Below are 27,311 nucleotides of genomic sequence, written 5' to 3' on the forward strand. Positions count from 1 at the left end.
CTTTTATTATTATGAATTTTACAATGGATATTTTTATGTAAGAATGGCAACCATTGCTAACCTCCAACTGGGCAAACCTGAGGAAGAGTGTGCCACCTTCCAGATATATGCTTCTCCATTCACTGACACGCTAGCCTTGGGAATGGCTTAGGCCCTTTGAAACTCAATGGATTAACCTGAACAATGGGCCAATACATATGTCATAGGATTGTTATGAAAGTTAAATGGGATAACACATTTTGTTTTAAAAAATGATAGCACTTTGCTAAATAAATACTACCTAAGGTGATTTAATATCTAGAATACTATTGTGAGTTATATGGTTTTACTAATTCCAGACTTGAGATGAGAAAACAAAGGCCCAAATAATTATATAACATGTTTAATATATCAAAACTAATAGATGACAGATATAACTGGGGATATAACTCAAATTTGTTTGTTTCTAAAATATTCTCTTTTCACACAGTGGCAAAGTTATAACTGTTAAACTCAATATCCACCATAGACAAGGTTGTGTAACCATTCAGCAGATTCAGCTTGCCACTGCCTAGACAGAGCCAATTTATCAAGACAGGGGAATTGCAATAGAGAAAGAGTAATTCATGCACAGTGGGCTGTACAGGAGACCAGAGTTTTATTATTACTCAAATCAGTCTCCCCAGGCCTTAGGGGATCAGAGTTTTTAAGGAAAACTTGGTGGGTAGGGGGAAGCCAGTGAGCCAGGAGTGCTGATTGATTAGGTAGGAGATGAAATGATGGGAAGTTGAAGCTGTCCTCTTGTGCTGATTCCTTTCCTGGGTGGGAGCCACAAAATCAGATAAGCCTATTTATCAATCTGAGTGGTGCCAGCTGATCTGTCAAGTGCAGGGTCTGAAAAATATCTCAAGCACTGATCTAAGAAGCAGTTTAGGGAGGGTCAGAATCTTGTAGCTTCCAGCTTCATGGTTCCTAAACCATAATTTCTAATCTTGTGGCTAATTTGTTAGTCCTATAAAGGCAGTCTAGACCCTAGACAAGAAAGAGGTTTGTTTTGGGAAAGAGTTGTTATCTTATTTGTTTTAAACAAAGTTTAAACTAAGTTTCTCCCAAAGTTAATTCAGCCTATGCCCAGAAAGGAACAAAGACAATTAAAGGTTAGAACCAAGATGGAGTTGGTTAGGTTAGATCTCTTTCACTGTCTCAGTGATAATTTTGCAAAGTTGGTTCCAACCTCTCCTTTTGGGTTTTAAAACACCTTAATCTTAAGGTGTAGGCTGTGAAGATGGGCTATCAATTGCTCTGGCTTCTTCCTGCTGACAAGGGGCATAGTGGGGTTAGCGGTTGATCCCAAGGTGAGAGGCGTGGACCACTTTGCAACTGTCTGCGTATACTCATGCAGTCCTGGCTGGGGTTCCAAGGCTTGCATGGCAGAGGCTTTAGTATTGTCATCTATAGTTTTAGTACTGCATTTAAGGGAAGAGCATACTATAAGCTAAATAATGACTACTAGAGTAAGGTGTGCAATTCCTAGTTTTAAAATTAAAGATTTGAAAACATTAGTTTGGGTACTTATAGCTGGCAAATAATTTAGGATTGACTCCAAATTGCAGGAAAAAAATAAAACTCAAGAACAGCTAATAACCTGTGTGCTAGAGCTTTTCTTTTGAAGCATACATTTTCTTTCTCCAATCCCCATTTTTATTAAAAACACCTTATAATAGAATTGATTTATTTACAAAATAAACTTTAGTCTTATTGTACTTGGCCTGATTATTTGCATAAAGAATAATTATTTTTCAAATCAGCTTTTAAAATTGGCTTTGATGGAACTCTGTTCCATAAGGAATCTCAGGTAAGACATTTTAAAGCTGAGCCCAGCCATAGGTTTGTACCCTCAAATACCTAGGAGTTGGATAAATTCCTCTTGAGGTCCCAAGATAACTTGGGGCTCTTGAGCCTGTTAGAAAGTTACATTCTTTACTTACAACAGGTCAGGAACCTTGAATAGGGACTGTGTAGACAAGGTATGAAGGCAGATTTCCCTAGGGGCTTTTGTTGGCTCTATAAGTCAACTTTGATTATTTAAAGAAAGCATGACATTCCAGTCAAAGCCTTGGTAAAACAACCAGTTTCTCCAATTGTGTCCTGCTACAAAAGAGAACAGATTCTTATTGTCCTTATGCAAATAATTATACTGCCATAAGTTGAGAATACTCAAAAATAGTTTTAAAATTCTGAAAAAATCAGGTAGAGGGAAACAAATATGCTCCAAATTTTGTTCACATGAGTATATTTTACTCATTTGTTAAAAGTGGTAAATAGCTCAAAAGAAAAGTTTTCTTAGCTTTGGAAAACAAAAAAGGACCAGCATCGTTTTAAGCAAAAAGTCAAAAAAATTACTTCAGTCTTCTATTCGAAAGTTTTTCCTCTATTCTAATGTCACACTCTCCAGAGTTATTAATCAGAAACATTCATTTAACAGCACCTATTGGAGTTGCATAGCTAATTACAGAACTATCATTTAAAGAGGATCAAAAGAAGACAATTGTCCATGGATTACAAAAATATTAGAGCAGCCACAGATAAAGATACAATTGCCAAGTAAATTTGTTATTTCAGTGGTACACAATAATTTGACATAAAAGTTAAAATTATTACTGATAACATATACTAAGTCATAGAATTATAGGAGTTTCTCATAATTTTGGAACACTTATTAACAACATATTTATACAAATACAGTCCAAAGAAGGCCAAAACACCATTTCATATTTGACAATGCTTCCTGTATTATTTTTATACAAAATAAGCCAAACATGCCATTTTTGAACTTCAGGGGAACTAATACTTACAAGATTAGTTTACAAAGAGACATAATGCATAATTTGATTTTGGAAAGTTTGTCAAATATCAAATGTTTAAAACACTAGATATTACAAAATAGAATCCCAGGTCACCATCAGTCATTTATTTGGCCAAAATGATAACTCCAAAAAAAGAAAAACCTTTACATTGATAAAGAAGACTTAGCTTTTCAAACAACAAGACCCAATGAAGATAGCATGAGGCCAAATGAATCTGTCTTTTCTCTCTCCTCCCCTTTTTTTGCTGCTATTTACACAAGAGGCAAACAAAACCCTTTCATTATCTTTTAATATTATATAAAAATATTTTTCAAAAGAGGGTATCAAATTTTATGTTTGCATGAGTGCATCTTTAATGCTAATGATAGTTCTTGAATAAAGTTTTATATATCTATCCAGTTTTAATTAATTTGACAATAAGGTAAGATTTTCATAAACTGTTTAGAACCCTTTATAATTTTCTGTTAAACAGCACATCAGTTTTCTAAGAAAACTCTGTTACTTGCACAGATGGACTCAGACCAGATTCTGGCCCTGCATAGTGTGCTTTTATTTTAATGTTCAACCTATGGAAAATAATTAAATAATCCCCTTTAAATCTTAGCCAACTTGCTGATATCCACAGACTTTACAAGACTAACCCTTTCTTTACAAGACTAACCCTTCATAAACCTCTTTCACCTTGCTTAAACCTTGTTTTTTCCTGGTACTCTTTTAGGTTAAGACAATCATTAAAACCCTCTGAACTACACAAAATTACATTCCCTTTAACACAAGACATATTTCCATGTCTTCCTATAATCTTTAACCAAAAACATGTTACACTTTCCTTACACACCTTGTATGTAAAACTGTTTCTCCAGTAGTCTCAATTATATGTCACAATGTTAACTCTTAGCAAATTTTATTTTTGGTGAAAACCTGATAAGTAAGTGATTTTACTTATGTACTACATGTGGAACCTAGGATATCAGACAGAAGTGCAGATAAAGTCTGACTCTCTTCAGCATAGCTATGGGGCCTGGCAAGCCTCACATATCCCCAGGCCTTATCCAGAATCTAATGCTCCAAAGTTGATAAATTGAACAATTTTTAAAAGTTAAAGAAGCAGTTTGTTACCTTAAAACATTTAGCAAATCTAATATCTCACCTTAATTTAGACAAAATGTCTAAATTTTGAAGATATATTTATTTTACCAACACTTTTTAAACTGTCTTTATTTTCAGAAAATTACTTAAGTCAGATGAACAAAATACATTAAAGTTTTTATTTTTTGGATAAAATATTTGATTTAAGCACTTATTTTTCTGAGCCAATGAATCAGAACTCTTTTTATATAAACATTACACACACAATACATGTAAAGACAGACAGAAGATTCAGCACTTGTAAGCCTTTCATTTGCCTGTTTCTGAACTGAATTACTGGCTTCAGGGTGGAGTCTTTGGAAGAGTAAGGCCAGGAAAGCATCCAGTTTCTGGGGCCTCATAAGGAGGCACAGCTGGAAGGCAAAAACTGATCCCCCAAATTAAGGGTGCCATTTTATACTGGATCCTGGATCCCCAAAAGGAGGGAAATATTATGGGAGAAGACAGTACAGTGCTTCCACTAGGCACTTTATTGCAAGGCTGTCCAAAGCCAATCAGCCCATATTATAATCACCTATCCCCCATGGGAGTCCCATCTTCCCTCAGTGGTGGTTGGGGATGTTTCTGTATCTTCCATGTGGCCAACAGCATGCTTCTCTGATTCAAGCATACAAAGAGCTAAGTATCTCTTCATAACTGACATTAGCCATTTCTTGAAGTATATATTTTTACCTAGATATTACACAGCAAGGCTAAAAGCTCTCCCTTAATGCAAAGTAATTTTTGATACCCCCAAAATTCAAAACCATCAGATAACACAATGCAAAGCAGAACAGAGCCTTAGATTTTGAGAGGGATCTATTTCAATTGCTATTTCAATTTCCAGGCTTCAGTGAGGAAAACCAAGTTTTTTCCCACAATGGAGTCTGTGGTTCCTCTGTTCTTCCCAGGGAGTCCCAGACTGTTAGAATTTATCTTAAGTTTTCTCTTGTGGGCATCAAGAGTGTCAAGAAGACAAAATGGAAAAGAATAATTTAATCTACTGTGAAGAAACAGAATTTTTCAGAAAAATACAATTCACGAAGAGGGAAAAGTTAAAGCCTCTTAAATACATATAGCTTGGATATCCATTCTTAATTAAGCTGATTTAAACCACAGAGCTCTTTTTTCTAAAAAAAAAAAAAAAAAAAAGTTATTTTAAATATCTTATTACCAGACTTTTGCCAGCACAGCCAATATTGCTGGCTTTTGAATTCTACCACAGGTAACTTCCCACATGAAATTAATAAGTTTTAACTAAGGTTATAACTTAACCATGGATGCATAAGGTATCTCAAAGAGATGGTAAGCAAGTTCTTTCTTCCTTTTTAAGATTTAGAATATCTACAAGGGTAATTTAGGAAAGGAAAATCCCAAGACAGAAAATCAGAAGCTATCCATCGGAGGAAAAAACCTCAATAAATGTCAAAGTTACACAAATAACAAACCAGAAATGAATGATTCTGAAGGCCAATAATTGAACCTGGGCCATCATTTTCAAAAGATACAGGCTTCGCTACTAAACTATACAACATTGAACAGTTTCTGTTCCTTTTCCCAGAAGAAGCCTAGAGCAGCCAATTTCAAGCTTGCAAAGGCTTTTAACTGCTCAAGATAATTTAACTCTGACATGAACCCCCAAATTCCTATCCTCTGGATGGTGGAAACCAAGAGAAAGTATCCCCACATGGTCACAAGGTTAAGCTCATAAAGACACAAAGCAAGACAGAGAAATTTCATCTGATATTGGTTTCAGGGACACACAGCAAAGTTTTTAACTGATCAGCCTGCTGGGCTGGCTTGAAAAGCAGGCTTATATAGGGATTTTAAACCCACATTCCATCCGGTGACACTCCTCTCTCCATTACAGAAAAATAAAGAAAGACAAATTCTTAGCACAAAGTACACCAGATTTCCTACAGCCTCGAAGACTAGTCTCATGAATCCTTTTTTCTACTAATCAAACCCTTGCAGAGGAGACAAAAAGTGACATTTACCATTTACACACACACACACACACACACACACACACACACACACACACACACACACAGAAAAAGGGGGAGAGAGAAAGAGAGAGAGAGACAGCAGAAACTTGGCTGGTAAGAATTTCTTACCCTATTTGCCATCATACCAGGTTTCCAGGTTCCCTTCCTCTCCAGTTTCTGGAATAATGGAGTAGCTTTTGATGACCCTGTTCACTGTGCCATAGCTGTGGGGTTCAAGCCACTTTACAATGAAAATCACTCTTTTCTGTTTTATGGAAACATAGACAAAATATTTTCAATTTTTTAGCCCAATGGGCTGCATGGAGAACCAAATCAACATTTTCCATCCCAGTCAAAACACAATACACATAACAAAATAGACACTAGTCACCTTATTCACCCCTCAATATCAGCCAAGCAAAGCTCAAAGTTTACTGATCCCTCTTTTCTTTGATCCACTCCAGGTCAGGAGGGATGATCTCCAGATGACAATTCACAGTGGGGTCTCTGGGCAAGATGAAGAGAAGCTCACCCCAGGCAGGTCTGTTGAGTTATCTTCAGGGCTCATCGAATGTGAACAGACACATAAAGAGGGTTCTCTGAGTTAGGCCTGCTGGACTTCCATTAGCAATTTCTTCAGGGATCCCCTCCACATATACGAACACACACAAAGACAAGATGGACAGAAGGATTTCCAACCCAGATCCTTAACCAAGAATTCCAAGAATATCCCTTCCAAACTATGCTCCTATTCTCTACCTGAGATATCTCCCCTACATCTTCCTGATTGAGAGTCGTCCTGAACCAAGACTCTTCCTACTGGTTAGGGAGAACCAACTGAGACCCGCAAGGAGCTGAACTGAAACAGGCACCCCTCCATGGGGCTACAGACAAACCTTCAATGGAGCTACAGACAAACAGAACCCTAAAAGGAGCCAAACAGAGACAGACACCCCATGGTAGAGCTACAAACAGACACACCACAGTGGGGCTACTGACATATCCCACTGTGGGGCTACAGAACCAGTCTGGAGAAGGAAGGAGGTTTTGGCAATGCCTAGGATACTCACCAATCCATACAACCTGTAGTGGGGCTACAGACAGATACCCCATCATGGGGCTACAGAAAGACACCCTGTGATAGGGCTACAGTAAAGGGATGTCTCCTCAGGACTATTTCTCTATTGCAATTAAATCCATGCACATTGAGTTGGCAGCACCCCACCAGTAGAGAGTACCAGAGTCAGCCGCCGGTCTAAGAGAACTAGGCAGCTGCTTGGGCTGGTCTCTGGAACCATCGCTGGAGGGGATCTACTGAACCATGGGCAGGTAGCTTCAAGGGCAATCCCAGATGAGCACCCAACTTTGTAACCACCCAGTGGGTTCACCTTGCCCACTACCTAGACAGAGCCAATTTATCAAGACAGGGGAATTACAATAGAGATAAAGTAATTCACATAGAGCCTCTGTGCTGGAGACAGGAATTTTATTATTACTCAAATCAGTCTCCCCCAGCATTTGAGAATCAGAGGTTTTAAGGACACGTTGGTGCATGGGGAGAAGCCAGTGAGACAGGAGATGAAATCTTGGGAAGTAGAAGTTGTCCTCTTGTGCTGAGTCCATTCCTGGGTGGGGGCCACAAGATCAGATGAGCCAGTTTATCCATCTGGGTGGTGTCAGCTGATCCAACAGCTGATCCAAAAGTGCTGGGTCTACAAATATCTCAAGCACTGATCTAAGGAGCAGTTTAGGGAGGGTCAGAATCTTGTAGCTTCCAGCTGCATGACTCCTAAACCATAATGTCTAATCTTGTGGCTAATTTGTTAGTCCTACAAAGGTAGTCTAGTCCCCAGGAAAGAAGGAGGTTTGTTTTGGGAAAGGGCTACTATTACCTTTGTTTTAAACCATACACTATAAACCCTATAAATTGAGTTCCTCCTAAAGTTAGTCCAGCCTATGCCCAGGAAGGAACAAGGACAGCTTAAAGTTTAGAACAAAGACAGAGTCAGTTAGATTAGATCTCTTTCACTGTCTCAGTCATAATTTTGCAAAGGCTCTTTCAGCTGGTCAAGTTTTCTGGAGTGACAGAGGAACAGCAGCACAACTAGGGACAAAATCAGTGGGAAGTAATACTTTAGAGATGGCATATCAGAAAAACTTGAATTAAGAGAATAGATATTTAATTTTATGTTTTCTTTTATGTCCCCAAAGTCTTTTTCCAGCAAAGCTCCTTTTGAGTTTCTAAAAGTTCCTTTCATTTTTTACCTATCTGTGTCCTCCTGTATTTATTAAAATGACAGTTTTCTTCAAATACTGGGTGGAGACAGCTGATAAGTTGATAAAATGTAAACACACACACACACACGCACACACACGCAGAGATTTTTAACCTCCTTTATTTATACGCATCAATACTCATGAATTGACTGCTTGAAGTGGGGTCACTGGACTCTCACCATTTGGAAGGGCAACCAAATAATCATAAAATCTCAGAACTGTAAGAAAATACATATCTTATTAAGCCTCCATCATCAACTATTATTTAATTCATGTCTTATTGCCACACTTCCATATATACTAATAGTCTGTTACATTTGGACTTGATAAGTTGTCATTAACTAACACCATTGGTACTTAGATAATGTCAGGCATAGTTTCCCTATCTTTGAAATAATTTCATGGTTATGAGCCTAAAGGCTTTTTTTGACTGATGGGAGGAAATATTTAGGATGATAATAGAACATAGATAATGATAATTTTGTGGCATAAAATACCAAAAATGACCTCCAAATCATTGTCTTGCACAGGAATTTTACTGTGAAATTGCCTCAATTAATTGAATTAGATCTATCATACAATGTAACTAATTACAGCAATGTAGCTATTCATGAATTGATTACCTTTAGGAAATACTGAAACAAAGACAGCTAATTCAATTCTTAAAAAATCATCTTATATTTGAATTTTCCTATATCATACTGAAATTACCTAAGAATGAACAGGAAGTTTAGCTTGCTTTTATCTATTACTCAAAACAAAATAAAAATATATAATTTTGAAAGAATAACAAGTTCCACCTTACAAGCAACAGCAAAAAAATGCATTAAAACTCAATGAAACTCCAAGCAGAATCATGTGTTGGTTACTTTTATGTGTCATTTTGAATGGCCACAGGGTGCCCAGATTTAACACTATTTCGGGTGTGTCTGTGAGGGTGTTCTTGGAAGAGATTAGCATTTGAATGGGTGGATTCAGTAAGTAGACTTGACTCCTCAATGTGTGAAACTGGGCATCATCCAATCCATTGAGAGATTAAATAGAACAAAAGGTGGAGGATGGAGAAATTCTCTACTTTTGCTTCCTGCCTGCCTACTTGAATTGGGACATCTCCTCTCATCTTCTCTGGCTATCCAGGTTCTCAGACCTTTGGCCTTGGACTTAATCATACTGTCAGCTTTCCTGGGTTGCTGGTTTGCACACAGCAGATTTGGGGACTCCTCAGTCTCCATAGTCACATGAGGCAATTTCTCATACACACATATGTATATGTGTGTGTGTGTGTGTGTGTGTGTGTATATATATATATCCTGCTGATTTTGTGATAGATAGATAGATAGATAGATAGATAGAGATAGTAACATTTGTGTGGAAAAACTTTAACTAATACAACAATAAGACAAGATTGAAACCCTTCTCAGCTGATGATCAAGAGACTGAAAACAGGCAGATGATTGGGATACAGAAATCAGTATGGTTGAAGGAGAGAAGATAAGGGAATAAGAGGGAAAGGAGAAACATCAAAAAGAAGCAGGGAGGTGGTAACAAGTGGAAGTACAGGGGGTGTTACAATAGTATCAAAAAGAAGTAAAATATTTAGACATAAATTTAACCAAGAAGGTGATGTAACAAAGCAGATTAGCAGCTTAAACTGCTAAGCCTTAAACTGCATTCTTAAAATTTTCTTTTTCCTTTCCTCCTTTCTTCCCAGTTTCAAGATGTAGCTCTGAGATAAATTACACATGTGTTTTACAGCCTTGTTTTCTTTCCTCCACTCCCTTCCCTTTCCCACTTTATTCTTCTCATGCACATTTATCTACCTAGGTGTTTGTAAAGCACACACCATGCTCATGTACCTGGCCATATATTTCCTTAGAAGCTTCAGGGGTCAGATACTGTTATGGACCAGACACCTCCAGAATTTTTTTCTCCAACAAAAGGTTACTTCAAGGTGGGAACACACTCCTGGCTACAGATTTACTGCAAGATTGACTGTGATTAATTTGTAACCTGATGGGGCCCACAATGGCATCGGCCCCTTCACTAGATGGAAAAATATTTCAAGATGAGCCACTGGAGCAAGTCACCCTGCCTGGCACCTACTACCCACCTCCACAACCTCTTCTGCATTTCAAACTCTCCATTTAAAAACCCCTGTCTTTCCTCCACCAATTGAAGAGTAAAAATTTTTTCTACCCACTCTGACCCTTGCTAGCGTGGATAATAAAGTCTCCTCTTTTTATCACATCTCATTATTATTTTAGCTCCTTTTACAAGCAGCAAGCAGCTGGACCATTTTTCCAGTCACAGTGTAGGATCTGTCCTCAATAAACTATGAAATAATTTATGAAAGAAATTGAACAAATACACACCAAATAATTGGAAAGATACCCATGTTCATGGATTGGAAGAATATCCATACTACCTAAAGCAATCTACAAGTAGAGATTCACTGCAATCTTTACCAAAACTCCAATGACAATTTTTTCACAGAAAAAAAAAAAATCCTAAAATTCCTGTGGGACCACAAAAGATCCTGAATAGCCAAAGCAATCTTGAGCAAAAAACAAAAGCAAAGCCAGAGGCATGACACTACCTGATTTTAAAATCTACCACAAATTTATAGTAACCAAAACAGCATGGTCATGACATTAAAAACAGATTCATAGAGCAATGACACAGAATAGGGAGCCCAGAAATATATACATGCATTTACAGTCAAGTGATTTTCAACAAAGATATCAAAAACACAACAGGGTAAGGAAAGTCTCTTTAATAAATGGTGTTGGGAAACTGGATATTGTATGCAGAAAAATGAAATTGGACCCTTATTTTGCATTAAACACAGGGATCAACTCAAAATTAATTAAAAATTTAAACATAAAACCTGAAACTGTAAAACTACTACAGGAATGCAAGATAAAAGCTTTGTAACATTGATCTGGGCAAATATATTTTTTGGATACGACCCCAGAAGCACAAGCAACAAAAACAAAAATAGACAAACAGGATTATATCAAGCTAAAAAACTTCCTACACAGCAAAGGAAACAGCTAACAATCAACAGTCAACAGATTAAAGAGACAACCTACAGAATAGATGAAAACACTTGCCAAGAATACATCTGGTAAGTAGTTAATATCTGACATATATAAGAAATGCAAACAATTCAATAGGAAAGAAACAAATAACATGATTTTAAAATAGACAAAGGACTGAATAGACATTTCTCAAAAGGAGACACACAAATGACAAACAACCTTATGAAAAACATGCTTAACTTGACTAATCATCTGGGAAATGCAAATTACATCACAATGAGACATCACCTCATAACACCTCATAACTGTGAGAACGGCTACCATCAAAAAGACAAAAGATAGCAAGTGTCGGGAAAGATGTGGAAAAAGCTAACACTTGTTCACTGTTGGTGGGAATGTAAGTTAGTATAGATTTTATGGAATATAGTAAAGAAGTTCTTCAAAATATTTTTAAAAATGGAACTACCATATGATCCAGCAATCTCACTTTTGGTTGTATACACAAGAGAAATGAAATCAGAATCTGAAAGAGACATCTGCACTCTCTTGTCCATCACAGCATGGTCCTTAAGCGCCAAGATAAGGAATCAACCTAAGTGTCTATCACTGGATAAATGGATAAATAAAATTATATACACACACACACACACACACACACACACACACACAATATGCATACACATTGTAATATGTTCAGCCTTAAACAAGAAAAAAAAAATCCTCCCATTTTAAAAACATCTGAAGGACATTATGCCAATTAAAATTAAGCCAGCCACAGAAAGACAGTGCATGATCTCACTTATATGTAGAATCTAAAAAGGTTGAGCTTCTAGAATTAGACAGTTGAGTGGGGCTTCCCAGGGCATGAGAGTGAGAAAGATGAGGAGATGTTGTTCAAAGAGTACAAAGTTTGAGCTATGCAAAATGAATAATTTCTAATTATTATACAGCATGGCAACTGTAATTAATAATAATGTATCATATACCTGAAAATTACTAAGAGATTAGATCTTAATTTTTCTCACTACAAAACAACAATGATAACTATGTGAGGGGATATATATGCTAATTCACTTTATATGATCACTTTACAATGTATACATATACCAAAATATCACTTTGTACACTGCCAATATCCTCAGATACTGTCAATATATACAATTTCACCTGTCCATTATATTTTAATAAAGCTGAAGTGGGGAGGAAAAAAAGTAAGATCAAGAAAACAAAGGATGGGGGAAAATAATATAAGTTGTAGTAGAAGAAGGGGATAAGAGGAAAAGATGGAGAGAAGAAACATTTAAATACAGCATGTGAGAACAGAGGAAGAAAAGAGGAAAATTAATATAAGAGAAAGATAAAATAAAAATGCAACCTGAAGAGAAAGGTGAAATGGAAATAAAAATAAAAGAGAAAGCTAGGATCCAAATTCAGTAGATGAAGAGAAGCCTATGCTGATGTATCTTGGAAAGCTTCTTAAAAAAATAAACCTTATATTCTTCTAGCCTGAAATTATTATGAAGATTGTAGACATTATAATAAATCAATATGACAAGTTTGATCAGCCTTGACTTCCTGTGATAGGTGTCCACCTCTACGAATGTGTCCTAAGTGGGTTATAGTAAACATACAGAAGGATGTTACCATTGTTTTCTACAGCCTTCAATTCACAAACCTAAAATGACTGAACATTTGAACCTCACTATGTCATTCTTTAAACGACAGAGGAAGCAAGTAAGATTATAAATGGAATAGGCTGTTATTGAAGAACAGTATCCTCACCCTTAAGTGACTAACTCTTCTACAGAAGAGGGTACCATTGAGTTTTCTGGAAGCTGTCACTTAAATGATGCCCTCAGCATGCTAATTTACATCTAATTAATATGCACTTTACCCTCTGAAAAACTTACTTGCCTTGTTCAGCATTTGCCAGAGTGACATTTCTTTTTAACAGTGAAATCTTACCCACATAATCAAATGTCCTCTTCAGGGTCATGCTACATAGATGAGCATGGCATGTCCCTTCCAAGGTTTTAGAATTAATTTGTATTAATTTGGCTCATGACACATACCAACTACTTAGTCTTAATTACAGGAAATGGATCATCTAATTCAACTGGACAGGTTTCAATGATGGCTTTAAAATTCTTTCTTTCTATCATATCCATATGCCCAAATGTCACAGATTTTATCAAATAAACCCTAGAAACAGTGTTTTTTCTCCTGCATTCAGGGTTTGAATACCATCCATTGCTTTCTGGCTGCTTTTAAATGAGACTTACTTCTGATCTGCAAAATCTCAGACAGGCCATCTGCTTCTGTTAGAGGGCACAAACTTTCAAGTTTATTCTATTGCTTCCTGAATACAACAGCAGTGAAAATCTCCCTAAACGGTTAATGTAGGGAATGGTGATTTTAGTGTTTAAAAATGTATCCTAGTTAGAAGACTGAGTTAAAACTCTTTAAAATATTTTTTAAAAAATTAATGGTCTCGAATTGTGGAATTAAGAATTGAAGATTGCTTTTTTTCTTTCCATCAGTTTTTCACAGAAGTGATTGTCTTTAAAAGGTGTTGTGTTTAGATCTGATTAAGCTATATGTCCTATTAAATAAATTGGCCCTATATGTTATATATTTGGTCATAAAAGGTTGCCTGTTATACATTAATCAAAGATTTGTCAGCAACATAACTAAAAATGACAGTTGCAGAGAAAAATATTATTACACTGTTAACTTCTTGAATATTCTCTAATTAGATTTAGTGAGAAAATATTTATTTACATTATTTGCAAGAATGAAGTTGAATTTCAAGTTGACTTTTTACCCATTCCTTGACCTCATTATTACCCTTTCATTCTTTATCTCTCTGTCTTTAAAATGTAAATGTAAACTGTGTTTATGGAATATACAAATTGAATATTACATTATTTTTATTTCTATCATATGTATGTTAAATTATATGTCAATAGATATCAATGTATGTATCATTCAAATTATAGTAAAATTTGCTAAACATACTCTTCATCAAATTTCTAAGAAGACTTGTTTATTTGGGTTTTGGAGGAAATTTACAGACAGGAATTTCTATCAAATTATTTCCACCACTTTTAAAAATAGTTTTGCCATATGGAGGTGAATTTCACAACTCTTATGTTTTTAGAAGAAGCATTGTTATACTGAAGTGTAATAATTCCTCTCTTTGTTCTTACCCTGGACTTGGACCTCCTTCAGGGAATGAGTAGTGTTTTGGCCATTTCTGGTTCAATCATCACCTAGAGCAGAACCCAACATGTATTAGGACTTACTACACACCTACTAATAAATGTTAAATAAACAGAAACCACTATTGTCATCCTGTGTCTAAGTGGACACAGACACAATTGAATGGTGCACTTGGGATAAATATAATTTAATTTTGAACTCTAAATACATTGAGAATAAAACAAAGGAGTGCTTCTTAAACTTTCACGTGCATTGGAATTATCTGTGTGATCTGCTCATTCTGATTCAGGAGGAATAAAGAATAGCCCAGGAATTTTTATTTCTAACAAAGTTCAAGGTAATACAGCAGCTGCTCGGAGAATCATACTTTGTGTAGCAAGTCACCAAACTATACATGTAATTATATTTAAAATTATATTTACTTAGCTGAAACATTCATTTCCTCTATAAAGAATCTGAGCCACTATATACTTTAAATATTTATTTTTTTCAAGATTTTTAAGTTCTAAATAACTTTATTAACAAAACTCTCATATGTAATCAAGTACCATATACCATGTAAATATGAATGAAGGAGGATATGACTGGATTTGAAGTTAACACTCAATTCCAGCAAGCTTCATTTCGGATTGCTATTATATTTGCTATATTTATGGTGTTACAAGATAGAGCTGCCCATTTTTTCAAGATGGTTAGAAACTGAGCCAGCTTCTCCACAGTTAAAAATGATACACCAGATCTTATCCGAGAATAAGTTAATGAATCCCATTAAGATAATTTAGTGAAGGTTAGGGTGACTACTTGTGCGGTTATTCCAAACAAAGTAATAGGATAGAAAATATAAATGGTTTGTTTTTTGCTGAGATTATATTTTAGCTTGTCTTTGAAACGTGAACAGCTATTTAGAGCATAATCAATTTGCTTCAGAGACACCTATTCATATTAATCACCAGAAACTCCACATTTGAATACTTTTCCATTTAATAAGGCCATGATATAATCACCTGCTCATCTTATGACCAGATATGTAAACAAATGGGAAAAATTGAAATACAGTGACATTTGTTTTGATTAAATAAAATAGTGTAAATTAGTACTAAGAAAATTTATATCATCAAAATTTATCATTTAATATAGAAAAACTGGTTTTACTTTCTTTCAGTATAGGGAGAGAAATGTATAAGAAAAGCCTTCTTCTGATCTTTAGTCAAAGGGAACTTCACACAGTATGCAAGACATCTGCAGTTTATTCAATTACCTTACCTTTCTGTAATGGTAGGATAATTCTCTATAACGTATTTCTAGAATTTCTTACATGTTCTATTTTTGCATTCATAATTGAATACAAAAGACAAGTTAGGCCCAATAAGCATCTCATTAAGGCATAACACTCAGTACTTTGAACATGCCTATTGATTTTTATAACCTTAATTGCTGTATTACAAATACAAACTTTTTCAACATATATTTTTATAAGATAAAAGGAGCAAAATATAATATTCCAGTGCTTATACAAAAACATATGCTTATGCCAATGGAAAAACAACACTGATAAAAATTGAAATATTGTTTGGCAGACAGCACAGGGAATGACTGAGCTCTGATACATGAAACTCACATTGAGCACAGGAAGGTGAGTTAAGAGGCATTCCATTTACATGGAATGACTGAGAACTAATTGATACATTAAATTCACCTTGAGCATAGGAAGGTGAGTTAAGAGGTATCTGGTGTATCATTTTTGTTGAAAACTTGCTCATTATACTACCTTCTTATTTTTGTTTTATGAAAATGGAGTATATGAAATGTGGGAATCATATCTAAGTATCTATGAAAACAAAAGCCTAAATACATTCTCTAGAAAATTACACAAATATTGATATTTGATTTTGAAGGGGCTATAAGTGAGGTTCTTTTTTTCCAATAGTTCATCAATGACCTATTTCATGCTTCCTCTAAAATAGAGTAGTGCCTCGTGATACATCACACTAGCCATTAAAACTATGCCATTTAATGAGAGTGACATCAAAATTTGTTTGTTTTAAATGAGCCATAATTGATAAGTTGGACTGGACTACAAATTTTTTAAAAACAGTTTTTTACCACTAAGATTAAGAAAATAAATTCTGCTTTATGTCCATTAATGTTTACAGTATTGTATGTCTGTAGTCCAATGCATCAGAATTATTAGGATTCTTTTCACATTATCAAAACCAAGTATAATGCAATAAAAATGGGAAAAGCTTTTTTTTTTTTCAAAATAATACAAAACCATAAAAAATGTTAGCTCTCCAGATGAAGTTAGTGGCAACACTGATTGGGGATAGATTTGTTTTGCCCTAAATTGGTGAAGGGGGTTTGAAAAGAGGGAGAATTTGAATAACAAATTATTAACAGATGTTATTAATATATTTTGCTTCTAAAAGCAGGCAAGTTCTTAGTAAATCATGTTCAGAGAAAGCTATTTGTTGAGTGTGTGTACGTGTGTGTATGTGTGTGTTAACACTTAATTAGGTTGTACATTCAGCAAAACTTGACAAAACAACTTTTGAGCAAAATAACTATATATAAGTAGAATAAATTCTCAATATCTAGGGCACAAAAACTGAGCCCTAGATTTACCTCACTCTTTTAAGAACTCTATGGAGTTGTAGTCACTAGAAAATGCAGGCTAGTGAAGGTTAATCTGCAAGTGGAATAAAAAACTTGCTGAGCAGTGGAGAATGAAGTGTTTCCCAGCCAGTGTCAGAGAACAGAAGTACAGAGAAATAGCTCCCGACACAAGGACTTAGAGCAAGGACCTGGTGGAGTGCACATGGAGGGGATGTAATCTGCTGATTCTTGGAAAAGAGCAGTAAGCCAATCACTGAAAAGGAGCTGAATATTAAACATTCGAATAACTTGGATATACCAGGAGCATGGGCAGCAAAATGGCTTTTGAAATTCAATAAAAATTGAATGGTAAAAGAAAGCTAATGAAGCTTGGGACATAAAAAGAACATAGGAATCTTCTTTCAATGGCAATATTACCCATTTTACAAAGTAGAAACTTTAAAAACCAGACCAAAATGCATAGTGGAGTCTTACAGCACACATTTATTATGTTTTGCCCTTTATGACTCATACTTGTCTTCACTCAACATGCCCTACACCCCACCCTGAGAACTTCTGATTATGGGCCTTGTATTAAAAAATAAGTGGTAAACATTTTAACTTCAATTAGATAAAATAGAAATAATGACACAAATTAAATTACAGTAAGATGTCAGAGAATGCATAAATATGTTGAGAAATGTGTTACAAACCCATGTTTACAAAAAGACTTTCATAAGAGATCAGAGATTTCAGGGCCTGGACTCAAAGCCAATTAGAACAATCATTTGATTGAACATTTGATTCATTTAAATTGATTAATATATGCAAATAAATGATTTAAATGTATTTTGTTTTTCACTCAGTGCTTCAATATTTGAATTGATATAATTAAAAATTTTTAACCATTTTGAAAAGCCAGTCAGAAACTCAAAATCAATTAAATGAGTATTTTAAAACTATTTTGTTCAATTAATAGAAAATTTATTAGCCAAATTTTAGACTACAGTTATCTACTGTTAAAAATAAATAAAAATAAGTAAATAGGAAATACATTCCCATGAAAGAGCCAAATGCATTCACTAATACACAATTGTATAAATGAAAATTAAAATATAAAGGTGGCCAAACCTCCCAACTTGATCTGTCAATTTACTCAGTTATCATATAGGAAAGTAACTATGAGGGATCACAATTTAGACGCCCTATTGATCGTTAAAAGTCTAATAAATATTAAATGTAGTACTAATTAAAAGTAAGTAAAACTGAACTGAGAACTTTTCAATTTCTTTATTTTAGTCAATGTTTTTATGACCTGCTAGTTTTTTTTATAACTTGAGATAATTATTTCTTCAAACAATGTTTTATATTTACTATCCAACAGCTGCTCTTCCTAACCAATTAACACATACACAAGTACACAGACTATAACTTAAATTTAAACCCATTCACTGAGACTAACAATCTCTGAACTTTTAAACTACATATCATCTGGCCGGGTGCGGTGAGTCTTGCCTGGAATTCCAGCACTTTGGGAGGCTGTGGCTGGATCACGAGGTGAGGAGTTCGAGACCAGCCTGGCCAACATGGTGAAACCCCATCTATACTAAAAACACAGAAACTTAGCCAGGTGTGGTGGTGTGCACCTCTTATCCCAGCTACTCAGGAGGCTGAGGCAGGAGAATCGCTTGAACCCCAGAGGCGGAGGTTGCAGTGAGCCAAGATTGCGCCACTGCACTCCAGCCTGGGTGACAGAGTGAGACTCTGCCTCAATAAATAAATAAATAAATAAATAAATAAATATAAACTAAGTATCATTTGTAAGACATTTTGTCCAATAGCCATAGTATGTACAAATTTATGTTATCAGTTTTTATATATGCATATATATCTGTCCTATTCTACTAAAATCATGTCCACTACACAACAGCTAAAAACAAATTAAAATGAAAATGGATTTTAATAAAAAGGAGTTACAATTTTCTTCCCATAAGTAATAGTACCACCTCTCTTATCCTCTAAAATAAAGGTTCTTCAAATGTGGCTCAGCATTAGCACCTGGAAACTTGTTAGAAATACATGTTTTCAGGTCTCATTACAGGGCTATTAAATCAGAATCATGGAGTGTGCAGCCCAGCAATCTGTGTTTTAAAAAGCCATCCAGGCCGGGCGCAGTGGCTCATGCCTGTAATCCCAGCTTTTAGGGAGGCAGAGGTGAGAGAACAGCTTGAGCTCAGGTGCTCAAGACCTGCCTGGGCAGTATAGAGAGAACCCATTCTCCACAAAAAGGTAAAAAAAAAGACCAAAAAAAAAAAAAAGTGTAAAAACCATCCATATATGATGGCTACTAAACTCTGAAAACAACTGATCTATACTCTCATATCTCCATACCCCAGTTAATTGCTTTTGTTCTCCTGCAATCAAAATAGATAATAAAAAAAAGGATAATGAATTCAACCAAGTCCTGCAGCACTACCACCCTATTTCAAGTCATCTTCATCTGTTCCCTAAACTGAACCTATAAACAGGTTCCCCCACCTACACCCATTCTCTACACAGCTGCCACAATGATCTTGCCAAAACAGAATTTAGATTGTCTCTTTTTTGGTGGTTCCTATCATACTTAAAATAAATTCCTATAGAGGCATGTTATCTGGCTGTTCCTTGCCACCCATTCTCATTTCTGACCACTCTCCTGTTCCCTATGCCTGAAATACTTGTCTGAAAGATATCTTCATGGCTTTACTTCTTTATTGTATTCGTAACTTTGTTCAAACGCCCCTTGCATTTAATGATCATGCTCTAAAATAGCAGACACTCTAACCCTCTGAAGAGCTGTCTATGTTGTCTCCCTTCTTAACTCCTTCTTAACTTTTGGATAGTAGTTATCATTACCTGGAATTATATGTCCCTTTGTTTATTTTTCTTTCTGTCTATTAGAATGTAAGCTCCATGAGAGCAGAGACTTGCTCTCTTTGTTTTTCATTGTATCTTCAGTATCTCTGCAGAACACATGGTAGATTCTCAATAAATATATGTTGAATGAATAAATATATGAATGGAAAATAATATACTGTTTAGTGTTTATATGCCTGTCCATATCTTGCATTGCCTGTGAAATCAAACTCCTATACATACTAATATAAACAAATAAATGATATCTCTAGTTCTAAGGATACGGGTAATAATAGCTAACATGCAGATTGCTTACTATATGCCAGCATTGTTTTATAGCTTTTTATATATTAATTCATTTAATCCCTACAACTCTACAATCCAGGCAATATTTAGATTACTATTTTATAGATGACGAAAGAGAGATTGAATAATCTGTCCATGGTCACACAGCCATTTAGTGATGGAACTGAAATTCAAACGTTGGCAGGTCATGCCCATAACTACTATATAGCACTGTCTTTTTCTAAAATGACAGCAGAGTTTAATAAGACTATTTGGAAATTTGTTCAATAATCAGAAGAAGCTTTAGAGCAGCCAGAAGTTCTAGCAAGTCTGTGAATTTTGCAGTATTTAAAGAGCCAGAAATATCCTCTGGATATTCCCAAGAGCTGTGCTTTATACTCCTTCTATGCGTGAGATAATTATTATCAAATAGAGACATCTTGAGCACACCTAGTATTCAGATCTTGGTTTCTAATACTATTCTCCAATAAAAACACTTAGGGATTCTTGAAGAAATGGTTGATGCTAGGACTGGTACAAGAAGCATACTAAGCCTGGAACATCTCATAGTGTCAGCAGCTAAGAAAGAGCTGGCATACACTTGAACATGCAGGCACACACACACACACACACACACACACAAACACACACATACACGTTATGTTAAGATGAAATGTTAAAGGGATAGAGGAGCCAATTGAAAGAGCTTCCAATGACCAAAGGTTGAACAATTTGAGCAAGAAAAGTGTATTGAATTGCACCCGAAAGTATAAAGCAATTAATCATAAGTACATACCGATATAACTAAATATTTAAATGAGTAAATAAATAGGTGAGAACAGTATGTCTGTACATCACATCTTCCATGCAATTTTTAAATAATTTATGGGCAACTGCTCTGAAGAAGGAGGAGAATTAATCTCTGTTTCCTTGGTGTGCATTGCACATAGTGACTTTCTTCCAAAGTGTATAATGGCAGTTTTAGCAAGCATTACATATTCAATACAGATTAGTGTTCTATAAATTACCTTTGTTGGATTTCACCTTTTTGTTATACTATTTGTTTTGAAAGTATATTAGTAGGTATTATTCTAAATTTAATTTCAGGACAGTGAAGATGGAATTTCTGAAATATATATCTTTAAAAAATGGCATGTTAGCATTATTAGAGTTGAAAATTAATGTTCTTCAAAAAATTAACTCATGACTAGATTCTGGAGACAGTTTGGGATGGGAGAGGAATTCATGAATACGGCCAGACTTTCAGGTTCTGCTGCAACCAATGTTAGACTGCAACAAAATATTAAGTTTTCCTGAATCTATCAGTGATGATTAACAAATGAAAATAAAATTCTAAGTGTCAGAAGGAAAGATTCTGCCTACCGTGATAGATAGTTGTACAAATATTTTTATAGAAAAGATGCAATAATTGCTAAGAGTTTATCTGAATGTACATCAAAAGGAAAAAGGGCTTTTCAAGGTTGCAGTGTTCTATTCATTTTCTGAGCTAGTTTAAACTCCTTCGGCAGTGCAATCTCCTTTTCCCACCCTACCAAAAATGAAGAATGTGATGTATCAAAAAATCCAATCTAAAAATTAAGTAGTCAGAAATGTTAAAGCAGAAAGTACCTAGAAAAAGAGTGAGTGTGGCAATTAAAGTGAAAATAGTACAGCTCAAGTATTGAATCTCTTTAAACTTTACACTTATATCTATATTGCCTATGCACAAGTATATGAAATACTCAAGATAAGAAGTGTAGATATTTCTCAGGCCACCCAGGTATACAATTTAGAAACATTATGATTCACATCAAATGTATTTTAAACTGCTTGACTGCTTTTCTTTCGCTTGGATTTATTTAAATCTAATCTCATCTAAACAATATTTCTGTAGGTTTTTAGTGTTTCATCAATATAACTTGATTTAGATCTCACTGCAGTAATTGCTAGTTCCATGTACACATAATATTTTATTTCTTTCCTTGCAAAGCATACATTTGATACTTGTTCCAGCTGAAATTACAACTCATTAACATGGACTTCATTTTTTTAATTATTTAGTCACAGTGTTATTAAATTATTCTAAGAGCTTGAAAGAGCTTCTGCTATGAAAATAGACTTCTGTATCTTAAAATCCTCTGTATCTTAAAATCAGCAAACATAATAATCTCAGTTTCAGGTGGTATATAATTTTTTTCTAATTATAGTTTAATCTTACATATTTTTACCTCATAAAAAATCTTTATTAAATAGATCATGATTTTTTCAAATCACAATATTTTAAAGCCCATATATGCCCATCAAAATGTGTATTTCCTTTGGGGGTAATTTTTAAAACCAAAATTAATTTGAAATGCACCATGCAATTTTAAATGTTTTGTGTCCTCAAATTTTGTTTCATTTTTTGTTTGAGACAGGGTCTTACCTTGTCACCCAAGCTGGAATGCAGTGGCACAATCTCAGCTCACTGCAACCTCCACCTTCTTGGTTCAAGAGATTCTTCTGCCTCAGCCACCCAAGTAGTTGGGACTACAGGTACATACCACCATACCTGGCTAATTTTTTTTTTTTTATTTTTTGTAGAGATGGGTTTCACCATGGTACCTAGACCAGTCTCGACCTCCTGAGCTCAAGCAGTGTGCCTGCTTCAGTCTCTCAAAGTGCTAGGATTACAGGTGTGAGGCCACTGCTCCCTGCCAAATTTTATTTGTTGGGATGAAAAAAAGCATTTATTTAAAAATTGTAATTTGTTAATCTTTATGTAAAAATCACCTATTCTGAAATAAATAGGTGAGAAGGAAAAAAAGGAAAGGTAGGTCTCTAAATTCATAATTTGTAGACGAGAAAGAGAGAGAGAGAGAAGCATCATAGTAATCTCATAAAATTATTATTATAAAGGAGTCTAAACTTAGCTTTGCAAAAATCACAACTACCTTAAAAATGTTGTGTTACTGTGAAAATTGCCATAAGTCCTGTCAAAAGTCCTTTTTGAGATATTTGTGAGGCTATCACAGCAATGAGATACTATGATTATTATTATATAATGTCTTTGTTAAATATATTTTGTTTGACCAAGAGAAACAAGTACTTGTGTGTAAGTAGAAACAAATTTACTCAATTTTCTATGAAGGGGAATTTTCTGTAACAGGGAACTATCTTAGATCTCATCAATCTATAAGCTTCATTATTTGAGAATGACACCTATAGATGCTGTTCAGAGATGAATTTTAAGATTAACAATAGCCAATTGAGCAATTTTCAGAAGTTTGGTGGTTCTCATCTTTTGGCACTTTAGCAATATGAGAGATTATCTGTTTGTTGATGATCCTTTTACTATTGATTTAAACACATCTATTAAAATATTAGTAAATGGATTTCCAAGAAATAAATTTTACATGAAATGTTATAACATTTCTAAGAAAATAAGGTTGATATTGATAAAAATATGCAAATATACTGGGGAGTAGTATCAGTGACTATATTATATCTGGGAATAAAATATGATTAAGGAGCTAACCAGTATTGCCAATATTCACATTATTGGCAATATTGGTGAAAGCATTATCATTTTAAACAATAGTCATAGACATTGATTCTACTTCCAAGTTTTTTACTGAAATTCTATAATTTCTAACTTTTCAACAAAATATTCAAATGCTATATTCATTTAAAGCATTCTCACAAATAATGAGGTAAGGATAGCTCAGATTCATTAAAATATACTATGGTATAGATGAGAAGTTTTAATCGGATATGGTTAATATTTGAAGTGTTCACAAAACAAGATTAAATTACTAATTACTAATTATTGGATGTCTTGCATTCATTAAACAAATTAAAATATGAATGCAGATATCCCAAACTATAATTTGAATAGCTAAACTTCCTATCTTTCCCTCAATATCTAACATAATTACTGTTTTCTGTTTTCACTCCATATTTCCTGGCCAAAACTAGGACTCATTGACTGCCATCTTTGTCTCAAAGTAAAGTAGAAGTGAACATCAGAACAATAACATAAGGAGACTCTATTGGCTCTGCCTTGAAAATTTATAAGAATTATATCATGGCAAAATATTTTTCTGTTACATTATTCCATATTCTTTCTTCAGGATAATCTGTATATAGTGTTTGCCTAGATGTTTATAACCATCATTTGCTCTTCTTCCCCAATGTATTTTTACTTTTTCTTTTTATAATATTTTCATAAATATTTTTGTTTATACTGTCGCTATTTTTACACACACTTAAGTGATTTTTTCCACTTCTTTCATAAACTTTTCTAGCTCACATTTTATCTACTTTTGTCTCAAAATCTCTTCTTTGTTCTTATATTTCTATTCTGTGCTACTGTTTTATATGAGCAATGACCTTGATATATACAGTGATATTTAATTTGTGATATTTAATTGTGTTCATTATTTTTATATATTCTGTGGCAGGAATGAGCAAACTACTTCCTGGAAAACAAATCACTTCCAATTCTTGTTTTTGTATAGCCATGAGATAAGAATGAATTTTACATTTTTAAATGGTTTTTAAAAACTCAAAGGAATAGCTTTTTATAATACATGAAAACTTTACAAAAATCAATTTAGTTTCCACAAATAAAGTTTCATTAAAACACAGCCATGCTTCATTTATGTATGGTTTATGACTAATTTTACACTACATTGGCAGATTTGAATAGTTCACAACGGAAATGATATGACCAACAAAGTTACATTATTTACCATCTGCTCCATTAGACAGAAAAACATGTCAAGCCCTGTTCTATGTCAGCTCATTCTTCCTTCCTGTTTACTTTCTTTCTCCTTCCTTCCTTCCTTCCTTGCTTGCTTGTGTCTTTCCCTCCCTCTCTCCCTCCCTCCCTCCTTCCTTTCCTTCCTTCTTTCCTTCCTTCTATATTCTACTTGTCATTTATTTACTTTTCCCATTGCTGTACTTCTTTTTGTGTGGTGATTCTTTTACAGTGTTGGCATGATTGAGTGTAATTAGCCAATGAAAACATAAAATTGTGTGAGTGTTCATATCATCATTTATCTTTTCTGTTCAATACCATATAGCAATAATTACAATACTTTCTACAAATAATCAGTGCCTAAATTTCCCTTGGTCACTGGCTCCACTGCATTACAGAACTAGTCAATCCAGGAGAGCTCGGGTGAATAGTACATGACCCACACCACTGAAATATTGGTGCAGTTCCTTCTAATGCATCTTTCATCTGTGAAATGTACATTATGTTGGAGCTTTCTGAGATTATCAACCATTGGCAATTTTTTTCTCCTATCCTTTTGTTTAGCAATCTCTGATTTTTACAAATTATTTTTTCTGTTTTTGTCATTTGCGGTTTCAAATTTCTTTAGATTTCATCAGATATAAAGTTTGCATGTTTATTTTTTCATTCTTGTTGCTTTTGGAGATCTGAAAGCCCAAGAATGAAACATCACCTTTACAATACTATTGTCTTGGGATATTTCAGGTGTCACTTTTCCAGCCAGAAACCTCTGTGGCCAGTGGCATCTTTGCCTGAGTCTTGCTTGGGCCTGCTGGGCTCGTTCTGCTTACTTGGCCTGGCAGGCCGTGCTCAGTTTGCGCTACTGGCCCAGATCCCATGACTGCCAAGCGCAAGCCAGGTGTGGAGTGCAAGGGGTGTGTGAGTGAGTGAGCACAGGGTCCAGCCACTGTGGTGTGGTGGGGCAATCAGCTCCAGGTGCCAGCACAGGTTCTGGCTCCATGCAAACCTGTCGCTGGATCAGATGAATGGCAAGTGGCTTCTGCTGTGGGCACCCTCATCTGGATGAGGGGAATGCACTGGTGCCTGGAAGCTTAGAGATTCCAGAAACTGCAGAGCCCCAAAGAGGTTGTCAAACACTGGTTCAGAAAGCCCCTAGGTCTGTGCTCCCTGAAGGGCTACAGCTCTTCTTTCCTTGTTGCCCACAATGTGGCAAGATGGAGAGTGTGTTTCAGCCTTGTTTGTGTTACAGATCTTTTCGTACCACCATTCGGCAAGTCCCAAGTTCTTGTTCCAGATCCATGAAGAATGAGGTACGCAGATAACTGGAGTGTGAGCAAGGCAAAGAAGTGCTTTATTGAGTGATAGAACAGCTCTTGAGAGACTCAAAGTGGGTAGATCCTTTCCCCACGCAAGTTGTTCTCATGAGTGCAGCCCTCAGTGGAGAGGAGACGCAGAGTGGGTAGCTCCATTCTGCAGGCAGGTTACCCCAGTAAGTGTCTAGCTGTCAGTGGAGAGGAGACCTGGAGTGGGTAGCTCCTTTCCCCAGCTGGTAGTCTCGACATCTGTGTGAGTCCAGCTGGGTTTTTTTGGGTTCATAAGGGAGAAAGTATGTGCTGATTGGGCCATGGGTTGGATCAGAAAAAGCATCATAAGTTCTCCCTCTGGGCCATAGACTCCACCTGCAACTGACAGCCTGGCCCCCAGGCTTCATGCCGTCTCTGGCTTGAAGGTGAGGCTTCACAAGGGAGCCACCCCTTTCCACCCAGGAGGCTTTCTGCCTCCTGTGACTGTCAACATGTTGTCCATGGCACCCAGGCTGCTTGTTCTATGGGGGGCTTGCAGGTCCATGCTGAGCCACCCTCAGCAGCCCCTCAGCATCCATTCCATGCTCATTGGCACCCAAAGTCCAGAGGAGGCTGAGGTGGCAGGGGACTGGCATGTCAGTCCCCCCTGGAACACCCACATACCCAGCAGGGTTGTAATAGCAGCTGGGTTTGGCCACAGCTTTGCTCCACCCTGGAACAGTCTCTGGGAGCTGGGAGAGGCCAGGGAGTGAGATCAGTCACTTCCAAGCCTGTCAGGGAAAGGGACTTCCAGGGCCTCCAAGAACTCAGAAATGCTGGGGCTGGAACTGTGGGTGTATCTCAACTGTTCCTAGTGTCTGCTGGCCCTACAGAGGGCATAGCCCCAGCCACACACCTCCCCTGTTGCAGCCAGTGTCTTCACAGGGGCTGCTCTGAATGGGCCATTGTCACCATCACTATCTCCAAATTGAAAATATGATTAAAGAAACTAC

This window comes from Pan troglodytes, chromosome 7 (assembly GCF_028858775.2).
Source record: "Pan troglodytes isolate AG18354 chromosome 7, NHGRI_mPanTro3-v2.0_pri, whole genome shotgun sequence".
Taxonomy (NCBI): Eukaryota; Metazoa; Chordata; class Mammalia; order Primates; family Hominidae; genus Pan; species Pan troglodytes.